Source organism: Lissotriton helveticus, chromosome 10 (genome assembly GCF_964261635.1).
Source record: "Lissotriton helveticus chromosome 10, aLisHel1.1, whole genome shotgun sequence".
Classification (NCBI taxonomy): Eukaryota; Metazoa; Chordata; class Amphibia; order Caudata; family Salamandridae; genus Lissotriton; species Lissotriton helveticus.
Genome location: NC_136071.1, coordinates 1,013,230,176 through 1,013,242,928, shown reverse-complemented (window position 1 = coordinate 1,013,242,928; position 12,753 = coordinate 1,013,230,176). Strand labels below are relative to the sequence as shown.

Here is a 12,753-nt window from a genome sequence, read left to right as displayed (position 1 = left end):
GCTCCCAGAGATCTGCGCCAGGTGCGGTGGCACCGGTCGCAGAGACCTCAATCCAGTCACAGAAGTTTCATGCTTCATCCGTCATATTACTAAAATAGTATTTTGCATATAATGATGCATGAGAAATGGGTTAAAAAGAAAATATTAAGACTCTACTTCCTAGGTACAGTAGGCAAAGTGAAATTGGGTAATAAATCCCCACTCCACCTACTATGGGGCAGAATAGGTGAAAAGATTATCACTGCATATTGAGTTTGGTGCTGGACCACCCATCTTCTAATCCTACAAAGCCCCTACTCCTGGAGTCTTTTTAAACTCCTAACTCAAACCAGCCAGATATTTTCTGTGGCATCTCACCGCTGTGCTGGAACGTTGGCCGATCCCCCCTGGGTCATAGGTGGAGACTTTAATAGTGTTCTCAATGCCCGACTGGATCGATCACAACACCCTTCACCCGGAGCTCTCACAACCACCAACAGCCAACCCCTGGCACACTGGATAATGCATTGGTCACTCCAAGATGCCTGACGCTTCCATAACCTAGAAGTCAGGCACTATTCCCTCTATTCCCAGGTCCATGACCTCTACCTGTGCCTTGATAGGATAGTATTTAATTATGTATTTATTAATTAAGCTTTTAAAGCGCGACAGCTACCCGAAAGGGTTTCCCGGCGCTGAGATAATGCAACTAGCAGAAGATAGAGAGAGGTCTCTTTTACTAATTAAAAAGCCAGGTCTTGACGGCCTTGCGAAAGAGAATGTAGCAGTCCTCTGAGTGAATATCATAAGGGAGGGAGTTCCATAGCTTGGGCCCCAAATAGGCGAAAGATCTTCCGCCCATTTGGGAAAGTCTGAACTTAGGAACAGTAAAAAAAATTTGGGCGGAGGAACGAAGAGAACGGGCAGGAGAATAAAAATTCACCAAGGTTTGCAAGTAACTAGGAGCCAACTTTCTCCTGATCTTATGCATGTAACTGAGCACCTTGAACTTCACTCGACTGTCCACCCTCAGCCAGTGAAGGTCATGAAGGTGACTCGATATATGATCAGTTCTGCGACAGCCACTGAGAAGTCGCGCTGCGGCATTCTGCACAAGTTGGAGGCGTCGAATGACTGCCTTGGTCGCCCCAGGTAGAGTATGTTGCCATAATCCAACCAAGAGGTGTCCAAGGCATTCACCACGGATCTCTGGGTGTCACTGGGCAGCATCCATAAGATATTTTTCAGAGAGCGCATGATGGTAAAGCAGGTAGACGAGACCTTGTTGGCCTGACAATGCATTGTCAGACCCCTGTCAATAATCACTCCCAGATTTCGCACATGCTCAGCCAGGGAAGGAAGCGGGCCTAGCTCTGCAGGCCAGTGCCTGGAGATCCAGATGTCTTGCTTGTGCCAGAGGACAAGGACTTCCGTCTTCCCTCCATTCAGCTTGAGAAGATTTTGATTCATCCACTTGGCGATTTCCCCAAGTCCAGACTGAAGGAGGGAGGTAGAGGCCTTGTCAGATTTAGTAAGGGAAAAGACAACTTGTGAATCGTCGGCATACGTGAACAAAGTAAGTCCGACGCTGTCTGCGATGTGGGCCAGAGGGGTAACATAAAGATTGAAAAGTAAGGGACTAAGAATAGAACCCTGAGGAACACCGTGAGGTTGGGAGTAGATATTAGAAGTAGCTGTGTGAGAGAAAATTTGAAAGGTGCGATCGGAAAGGAAGGAAGCCAGCCAGTCAAGGGCTAGACCTTCAATGCCCATGATGGATAAGGATTCGAGGAGGATTTTGTGCGAGACAGTGTCGAACGCCACGCTGAGGTCAAGTAATATTAGCGCGGCCATTTCACCTCTGTCTATCAGGGACCGAAGGTTCTCTGTGATGCCAAGAAGCGTCGTTTCCGTGGAGAAACCCGGGCAGAATCCTGACTGCGAAGGATGCAATAAATTGTTGGTAGTAACAAACTGAGTCAAATGGTGGTGAATATGTCGCTCTAGAACCTTAGAAAAGGCAGGCAACAAAGAAATAGGGCAATAGTTGGAAAGGACCTCAGGGTCTGCAGTAGGCTTTTTCAGCAGCGGCGTAACCATTGCATGCTTCCAACTGGCTGGAACAGTAGCGGTCTTGAGGGAGAGATTCAAAGTGGTGCAAATCGTGGAGAGCTGGGGGGGAACCAGTGACCGGAGTACAGAAATGGGCAAAGGGTCGGTAGGGGAACCAGATTTTACTATGCATAGGATTTCATAGAGAGCATCAGGCAGAAGATCGGGCCAGGTAAGTAATGGACCCGAGGTTGAAGCCAAGCAGCGGTTGGCACCCATTACATTTGTGAGAGGAGCCAGATGGTTATTACAGCAGCTTTGTGTGGAAATATCATGGTGGATCTTGTCAACTTTGCTAGTAAAAAACAGAGCGATTTCATCATGCCTGCTTCTAGACAAAGGGGGAGTTTTCGCTGTAGTAAGAGAACCGGCAAGATTTTTGACCAGTCCGAACAGAACTTTCGATTTATCAATAGCGTCTGTTATGGTTTTGGTAACAAAATTGGCCCTGGTTAAGGCACAAGCTTTATGATAGCTTTTTAGGGCATTTTTATAAGCGAGTGCAGCCGGCAGAGAATAATCCCTACGCCAAATGCGTTCGAGCTTTTTGCAGTAGGACTTGTCCACTTTTAGCGCCTCAGTATACCAAAGGGCTGGAGTTTTATGGGATGCGTCCTTCTTGAAAGAAGCGGGAAGGCAGATATCAATGGCATTTTGAAGCCAAGAATTCGTCAATATAGCTGCTGTTTCGGCGTCAGCTGACGCAAGTAGTTCTGCGGGAAGGTGAGTGGCAAGCACGTTATTCAAAGAGGTAATATCCAATTATTTCCATTCCCTCCTGCTAGCAACATGGGTACTTCTGTGGCGATGTGAGACGTCAGTGGGAGTGACCGTGAAGCTAACTTGGTAGTGGTCAGACCAAAGGACGGGCAAGGCAGGACAGTGTAAGAGGTGACCACCTTTATGCGTCGGGCTGTGATTGTGTAATGTGATGTTCATTGCTTTGAGGTCAGCAATCAGGGCTCTGGCCGTGGTGTTACCAGGGTCGTCCAAATGAATGTTAAAGTCGCCCACGATCAATAGAGTACTGGAATTTGTAAGGATGGAGGCAATAAGTTCGGACAGATGGGTAACCCAGGCATTAGCAGGGCCAGGAGGACGATAAATTAACAGGCCTGTTAATGTAGTTTTAGGATGGAGTGCAAGTTTGAAGAACGCAGCTTCACAGTTGTTTAGGGTGATGTGATCAAATTGGCATTGATACATATTTTTAAAAATTATGGCAATGCCACCACCAACTTTCGCGACCCTGTCACACCTGACAATAGCGTAATTGGAAGGAAGTGCTTCCGCAATGTCGGGTCCAGAGCCATCGTGAAGCCATGACTCAGTGACAAAAAGAGCATCAGGTTGCTCCTCTTTTAGGAGATCAAAGATCTCACGCCTGTGCTTAGGCACAGAGCGACAATTCAAGCTGAGAAAGTAGAATGAGGTTTTGGGAAGGAGCGACGTTTGAGGCGTGCAACTCCGACACAGCTGAGGGGCTTCCAGGGAAAGGGAGAAGCATAAACAGGACTGGGGAAGTTTGCTAAACAGGTCGAAAATGGAGCAGTCGGCGTTGTAAAGGAGTCTGTGTGCTCGCAATTGATCTGCCCTGTAAGTGAGTCTCTGAGGTGAATTAGAAATTAGGCCAGGGGATGTGGCCCCTGGGCCCGGTTGGGCGCGGACGGGTGCAGACGGGTGCAGACGGGCACACCTTTGGTGCGCCGTCGGCGCGCCCGCTGCCCCCGCCCGCTGCGCGGACGGGAAATACGAGCCATAAATACAGAAATAGGGCGGGCGGATGAAACAACTGGTCCGCAACCCGGCGCCTCACACAAGATGGCGGCTTACCCTTTCAGCATCCCGCGTCAGATCCTAATCGGCTGCGGGGAAGGCTGTCGGGATCAGGGTAAGTAGACAGTCTCCAAGACAGTGTGCAACACAATAAAAGAAATTTAAAACAACTTTGTGCAAAAACGCAATAGCAGCAGTTTACTCAATAAGCAGCGAGATCAATGGCCTAAGTGCCCCGGCTTTCCGCCTCAGGGCAAACTAGTGGCAAATCAGTGAGGAACAGGAAATTGCGGCAATAAGTACCGGAGAGGGTGGGCGAATGAAACAACTGGTCCGCAACCCGGCGCCTCACACAAGATGGCGGCTTACCCTTTCAGCATCCCGCGTCAGATCCTAATCGGCTGCGGGGAAGGCTGTCGGGATCAGGGTAAGTAGACAGTCTCCAAGACAGTGTGCAACACAATAAAAGAAATTTAAAACAACTTTGTGCAAAAACGCAATAGCAGCAGTTTACTCAATAAGCAGCAAGATAAATGGCCTAAGTGCCCCGGCTTTCCGGCTCAGGGCAACTAGTGGCAAATCCATGCTCTACATCTCATTGCCCCAGGATGGTCCAGTAAGAATACATGGGCAGAACGATCTCAGACCACAATCCCCTGGTACTCACTGTGACGTGGAAAAGGAGTCCATCCCCCATACCCACTTGGTGGCTCCACCTGCAGTGCTGGAAGATCCAGCCTTGTTGAATATACATGCAGACCAACTAGTGGAATATTTTGACCATAATGAGGGGTCCGTCTCTTCACCGATCAGTGAGTGCGAGTCATTTAAGATGGTCATGCATGGAAATTGTATCTGTACAACCATCAGCGAGTGGTGGGCCCTACTGCGAGACATGGTGCCCGCGGAGGAGAAAACTAAGAATGCTGAACACAACGCTCTCTACTAGCCCCTCTCAGCTTTGGGAGCAATAGGCAACACTGCTCAAATTACTTCTCTGTCTAGACTATTAATCACAAGTGGAGTGAGCCAACTCAGAGAGTGATAAGTCTGATCACTTACTTGCATGACTTACATACAGAGAATTATGACAGCCATAGGTCATGGCCTCTGCGGATGGAATTGGGAGACGCTCTATTCCCAGCATGAAATTTATTGGGGCCTTACAGGAACTCTACTGTGACCTTTAAAGACAGCAGCCAGACACCCCTCATGAGGAAATCAGACTCCCTAGTCTCACTACTCAAACCCAACAAAGACCCAGCGGATCCATCCTCATAACACCCTATTGCCGTTTTAACAACTGATTATAAAATCATAATCAAGATACTTGCTCTAGAATCTAGCAAGCACTCCTGTGTCCAATCTACCAAGATCAAAATTAAATTGTCTTTATATCTCATTCAATATAAGAAGATTACTCTAGGTCAAGGAAGCCGCAAAAAACACAACTACCCCAGGCAGCAGCCTTAGTTCTAGACTTGAAGAAAGCTTTTGATTCGCTGAATTAGGCCCATATCTTTGAGAGCGTCACTGGGTTTGTGATTCGAAGCCCACAGCATCTGTATGATTTGTCCCCACCATCCAGCCTGGCCGAACTTATCTCTGAGCCTTTACCGGTTGGTAGAGGTATGAGCAGGGGTGCCCCCCTTACCCTTCCTCTTTGTGCTTGCATTGGAGCCCCTGGGAGCTCAGTGTGAAGGTCAGGCACCTCACTAATCCCTTAGCGACAAATGGGAAACAGATTTTGTTGCACCCTTAATGACAAAGAATGTGCCAGAGCCCTCGAATACCCGAATTGGGAGCCCATTACGCACGGCTTAAACTAATACAACCCTATATACTTCTCAGAGCATAGCTTTCCCCCGCCAAGATACATAGGCACTCCCCATGTGCGGCAGACTCTTACCCACGCTATAACTCCCAAGTGGCTGATGTTAAGCATATACTTTGGGCTTATTCTGCACTAGTTCACTTTTGAACAGAGGTGACCGAAACCCTTTCCAATATCACCAAAGTACCTGGCTTGGCCTCTTGGGTTGCTGGAGTCGTTCATCTTTATAAATGCCGTAAAAAAGGCAAGGTAATATCCTGTTTTTCAGATCTGGCCCTTCTTATTGCTAAACACACCATCATAATATGCAATGGAAATGTGTAACACCCCCACGTAGTATTCTTCCTCCCCCCATGCCTCAGGTATTTGCCATCAACAAAGTACTCAAGGGTAACCATCCCCAAGCTATATTTCCGATTCCTACTTCCCTCTTCTAAGAACCTCCTCCCCCCACCTTGCGTTCCCCCAGTAAGCCATAGTTTTTCATACCTCATCACAGGGCGCAAAACGCTGCTTGTGCCTTTTTTTTTTTTTTAACAAATTTTTATTGAGTTTTGGTCAAACATCTTACATCCATGCATCATAAACGGGCCTTCAACACCACAGTCCTTATCAGGATCAAAGCAACAGTTGCCCGCACCCTCTATGCCTCAACAATTCTCCCTCTCTACCCTCACCCCCCTTGTCAGTGTGCTCCCTACCGCTTCCCCCATAGAGTAGCATAAACCTTTGTGCAGTAGTGCCCAACTCCTTCCAAGACATTCACAGTTGCAGCCGTCATCCAGTCGGTGATCCAGAAAAAGTGCAAAATATGACATGGCACCTCAGCAGGCATTCGCTCCCTGTCAGCAAGAGTACGTAAACCCTCCCATGCACCAGGGTGCGTGGACCTAGCTGTCTGCAGCCCCCGTGTGTACCCCCGCAGTCCCCGCCCCAGTCTCCAATACCTGGCTCGCCCGCGCATCCATCTCATCACCCCCACCAGCTTCCACCATTGACTGAAGGTCCGCCACCAGCGCGCCCCAAGCCCTGGCCGCATCTAGCGCTTTGTCATTAGAGGTGCGTCTGGCTAATTGTAATCTAAACGCTGCTTGTGCCTTGGTGGCACATTTCCCCCTTACACCCCTAGCCTCCCCAAGGACTTGGTGGGGGCAGACACACATGGGGCTTGCCGGCAAGTGCTAAGTCCTGCTCCAAAGATTTAACAAAACACCAAATGAAATGTACAACATTATTCTGTAAGGGATAGATTCATCAACCAAAATTGCGATCGCAATAGTTGCGAAACAGCTATTGCGATCGCAATTCATGTTCCCGCAATTCATGATTGAAAAAACAATCAAATTGCGAATTTGCAAAAAATATTTTGCGAGATCGCAATTAAATTAGCAGAATCAACATGGAACCCCCTTTGCGATTCTGTAATAGCGATGTTCCACTGATTCTGCGAAATAATTAGCGAACTCGCAAAATATTCGCAAACCCAATTCATCAAAAATCGCAATTAGTGAAAAAAAACAAAATCGCTATTAACGAGGCGCTATTTAAGGAGAAGTCAAACCAGGTGGCAACCATAAAGTTCAATTGGAAAAAAAGAAGAAAAAAAATCAAAATGTAAAAATGGGCGGGGCAAAACAAACACACTTAAGGAGACACAGTAGGAGCATGAGGACATTCACAATGCCAGGTCTATACATCGTGGCAAGGCGGCTGAGGCTCCAGCGTGCAGCCCGGAACCAACGCAGGATTCAGGAGCGCATCTTCCGGCTGTGGATAACACTCCTGGGCCAGACTGATGAGGAGATCTACTCCAAATACAGGCTGAATGGGGCAATGATTAAGAAGCTCATCGATGACCTTGACCCCCTGATGCAGCACCCAACACGCAGGACCAATGCCGAGCCCACCCATGTCCAGGTCCTGTGCTGCCTGCACCTCCTGGCCTCTGGAAGCTTCCAGGGGATAGTTACATATGCAGGGGGGATCTCCCAGAGCACACTGTCCCGCTGCCTACGGAGTTTCCTGGACGCCATGCTGACCCGGATACACCATTAGATAACCTTCCGAAACAACCAACAGGACTTAAGTCAAACAAAGCTTCAATTCTACAACACTGCGCAACTTCCCCATGTAATTGGATGCATTGACTGTACCCACATCCACAACTGCCCACCCGCTGAGACAGAGTACATGTACCGGAACCGCAAGTCCTACCACTCACTGAACATCCAGATGGTCTGCAATGCAAAGACAATCATCACTGACATAGTGGCCCAATACCCGGGGAGCACACATGATTCCTTCATCTTCCGGCACAGTGGCATACACACCCGCTTGGCCAGGGGTGACTATGGCGAAGGACACCTCTTAGGTAAGTACACATGCCCACTTACAGTACGTCGAGACCATGTAGCTGCCCATAACAGGTACTGACCCTCTACTCCTTCCATTCAGGTGACAGCACCTACAGCCTCCGTGAGTACCTCCTCACCCCATACCTCAACCCTGCCACACCACAGCAATGGCATTACAATGCTGCACACATTCGCACTAGAAATTGCATTGAGCAGACATTTGGGCTTTTAAAGAGCCGATTCCGCATCCTACATAAGACTGGTGGGGCCCTCAAATACCAGCCTGAGGTCTGCTGCCGCATCGTGGCCGTGTGTGCCATACTCCAAAATATTGATACCAAGCGGAGGATACCTGTGGAGATCTCTGGCAGTGAGTCGGAGGGGGACAACCGCCCACCTGCACATGTGCATCATGCAGGCGGGGAGAATCCTGCAGAAGGACAGAGGCGCTGCCACCAAATCACAATGAACTATTTCTAGTGCACCCATACCCCTCACACAACACTGCACTCATGCATGCCAAATGAAATAATGACATGAGTCAGATTTCTGTTTGAAATAAATTCCTATTGTTTTTTGCACAATAATATTTCTTTAAAATATTTTTTCACAATACATGACAACTGTATTTCCTCATACAGCCCCATGATAGCGACAGAGGCGTGCTTGTCTTAATCAGCATGGCACTGCTGCTAGAGTACATAGAGTCACTGGCGCCTCCGGCCGGACGCACCCAGTCGCCTCTCCACATCATCCTCACCAGTATTGGCCCATGATGCTGCACTGGGCCTGGTGCTGCGGAAGGCGTACCGTTACCACCGGCACAGACAGGCTGCTGAGACTTGATGTGCCCTCACTGGCATATCCCCCCCCTTGCTTGGCCATGGCCACACGCCTTCTGATTCTGGACAGCTGGTGTGACCTGTTCCAAGGCCCTGGCGACGTCCTGGCAGCATTGAACCATCTGAATTTGCATCACCAGGGACCGGCGCGAAAGTTGGGCGGTCGCATTACCAATCAGATGGTTGGATCTGGTGTATGCTGACAGGCGGGTCAGCAGCTGGCGGTGGCGGCGGCGGGTGATGCCCTGCTGTGACACCATGATCTGGCTGTTCTCCCTGACAGCAGCCGTCAGCACCTGCACGCTTTCCGTGAGCTGACTCACGTTGCGCGCTGTCTTATAAAGCTGCAGCTGCATGGCTGCCATGTGCCGTGCCTGCTTTTGGTGGACAGCAAGCATCCTGCGTTCTATTTTATTTATTTATTTATTTATGCATTTTTATATAGCGCGGACTTTACCCGAAGGTGTCAGAGCGCTTCACAAAAGGAACAGAAATGAAACATAATGAGAAACATTACAAAAGAACAGATTACAAAAGCATACATTACGTTACATAAGGTAATAGTGACATTTGTGAGCAAACAAAATACATAAGGTAGTAAAAATTGTGAGCAACCAAAAATACATGAGGTAGTAAAGGTAATAGTGACAATTGTGAGCAAACAAAATACATGAGGTAGTAAAAATTGTGAGCAGCCAAAAATACATGAGGTAGTAAAAAGTGCACAGGAGGAAAAAGTGACAAGTGTGCAGTTACAAGAGAAAACAAAGTATCATTTGAGGTATAATACTGCAAAAGGTGCTAGACACTCAGGCACAAGAACAAGCGTTATGTAGGCAAAGGAGGCACTTGTGCCAGTATCAAAGGTAAAAACATGTGAGAGGTAGCAAACCGTGTGTTACAAGGGCAAAGTGGTGTGTGCATGTTACACAAGGGCACCAAACACAAGTACATGGAAAATACTCCAAAGAGGCAGACACTCCAACCCCAGGAATACCCTGGGAAGGCACTTCCATGGTCGTGGAAATTATCAGTAGTGGGAAGTCTTCCTCCAAATAACAAGAGGACGTGAATTACTTTTGGAGGTGTCTCTGGAGGAGGAGAACTTTGAGGTCCCTTTTGAAGGCCTGGGAGGAGGCGGTGGTCCGGAGCAGAGGCGGAAGGGAGTTCCAGATTCTCACTGCGTTGCCTGAAAAGGATTGGGCCATTGTTCTCTCCTTCTTGAAAGTGGGAGGTTCAAGTAGAAGATTCTCCGCATTGCGTGAGGGTCTAGAGCCTCCAGGTAGCGAGGAGAGGAGGATTGTAAGGCTTTGTGGGTGATACAAGCGGTCTTGTAGATAGCTCTAGCCTCGAAGGGAAGCCAGCGGAGGGTGGATAACATCGGTGTGATGTGATCGCTTCTTTTGGCCCCATAAATGAAGCGAGCTGCTGAATGGAAAACAGACTTAAGTGGGGACATGTGAGATTTGGGGAGGCCAGTGAGAAGAGAATTGCAGTAGTCTAGTCTGGAGAGGACCAGCGATTGCACCAGGGTTATAAGGTCCTGCTCCGGGAAGAAGCGTCGGATTCCCCAAAGAAGGCGCAGTTGGTAACGAGCAGATTTTGCAATAGAATTGATGTGGGGAGTTAGATTGAGTTTTTTTGTCTAGCATGACTCCAAGGGATTTTGCGCTGTCGACAATGATGGGTTTATTGTTTAGTAGATTCATCTGATCCATCCATGATTGAACTGGGGGGGGAGAGAGTGAGGAGGAGAAGAGGAGGAATTCAGTTTTGGAGGGATTCAGAATCAGTTGATGGGTTGACATCCAGTTTTGGATGGAGTCCAGAGTAGAGCTTAGGAAGGAGAGATCATGAGTGGAGGCAACCTTGAGGTAGAGTTGAGTGTCGTCTGCATAGAGATGATAGTGAATCCCGGATTTGCTTAGGAGGTTTCCCAGTGGTTCTAAGTAGAGATTGAACAATGTGGGTGCAAGTATAGAGCCTTGAGGAACACCCTGACCTACCGCCACAGGAGAAGAAAGACTGTTCGCTATTTTGATCATTTGGGATCTGTCAGAGAGGAAGGATGCAAACCATTTAAGCACAGTGCCCTCCATGCCCATTCTCTGTTGAAGGATATTGAGGAGGGTGTTGTGATTGACAGTGTCAAAGGCTGCAGAAAGGTCAAGGAGAATTAGAAGACAGGACCCCCCCGAATCGAGTATCCTCAGCACGTCATCAACCACTTGCAGTAGGGCTGTTTCAGTGCTGCAGTTTTGCATGAAGCCAGACTGACAATTGTCAAGCAGATCATTGTCCTTGATATGACGAGAGAGTTGTTTTGCTACACATCTTTCTGTGATCTTCGCAAGGAAGGGAAGGTTAGTGATGGGGCGGAAGTTGTTGAGGTCCTTCGCATCAGCAGTGGGCTTTTTAAGCAGAGGGGTGACCTGCCCAGTTTTGAAGGAGACAGGAAGGGAGCCTTGCCAGAGGGAGAGGTTGATCAGAGTGGTCCAATAGGAAAGGGAATGGGTATAGAAGTCCAAGGCAATGGCACTGGGGATAGGGTCAAGAGAATGGTTGGAGGGCTTTGTTTCGCGTATGCGCTTGAGAAGGGCATCTTCAGATATGGGGTCAAAGTTCTGCAAAATGGCTAAGGATTTGCGCTCCTCTGGAGGTGTAGGATGAGCGACCTGATCCACAAGTGATTTCACTTTTTCATCGAAGAAAATAGCGAAATCCGCTGCTCTCTTAGTAGAATCCTCCACCTCGGAGGATGGGGGAGAGCAGCTCGGAGTCTTGATGAGATCGAATAGTTTTTTGGGTCTATTTTTGGCGGAGTCAAGGAGGGTTTTGAAGTGCGCCGCTTTCTCAAGGAAGATATGCTTGTGGTACTTGGATCTTGCTGTGTGAAGCATGGCTAAATTGTCTGTGGAGGGCACTTGCCTCCATTGCTTCTCCAGGAATCTTAGCTGCTTCCTTTCCTCATAAAGGGATTTGTTGAACCAAGGTGCTGAGGGAGTGGGCCTTATCCTTTTGCTTTTGAGTGGAGCGACGTCATTAATTTCAGCTGCAAGAACTGTGAGGCATTGGGAGGTGAGATCGTCAACAGCTATGTTTGGGTCTAGCCTTGGAAGTGATAGCAAAGCTGATTCACAGAGGGGACCGACATCAATATTTTTGGCATTACGGAACCAGGAGATGGCCCTCTTGGGTTGGCCAAGAGTTATAGAGTGTGAAAGTTGAAGAGAGAATGGGATGAGGTGGTGGTCAGACCAATCTACATGGATTGGGGTAGAGGTAGAAAGCATGCCTGCTTTAGAAATAACAAGGTCCAGGATTGCGCCCTTAGAGTGGGTTGGTTCAATGCAGTGTTGGATAAGATCGTATGTAGAGAGGAAGGTGGCCAGAGAGTTCGCAGAGGAGTCTTGTGGTACGCCCCAGTGGAGATTGAAGTCACCCACGAAGGTCTGATTGTCACTTTGTGTGTATTGGTCACTGATGAAGTCAGTGAGATCTTCTATAAACGAAGGGCCACTACGAGGCGGGCGGTAAATGATATGGAATCTGAGCGGTGGACAGTGTTTCAATTGAAGCTCAAGAGAAAGGCATTCAAAGGTGAGGCAGGAACTGATTGGAGAAGCCTTAAGTTGGAGGGCGTTTCTAAAGATGACTGCAACATCTCCCCCGTGTTGTCAGTTCTGTCATTCCTTAATATGGAGTAACCTGTGGGTAATAGGAGATCAAACATAGAGTGAGAGGTATCTTTGAACCAGGTCTCTGTGAGGAAGAGCATGTCAAGTTTGTGAAGGGTGATGGTATCGGAGATTTCAAGTTTGTGTTTTACTGCAGATCTGCAGTTGTGAAGCATACA

The 12,753-nt window shown here is 48.3% G+C and overlaps 1 protein-coding gene across 1 annotated transcript in view; it reads right to left on the bottom strand.

Annotated features, from left to right (window-relative positions):
* The window catches only part of COL28A1 (collagen type XXVIII alpha 1 chain), a 621,255-nt gene that overhangs the window by 490,949 nt on the left and 117,553 nt on the right, over positions 1-12,753 (bottom strand). The gene's annotated exons all lie outside the window — the stretch shown is intronic.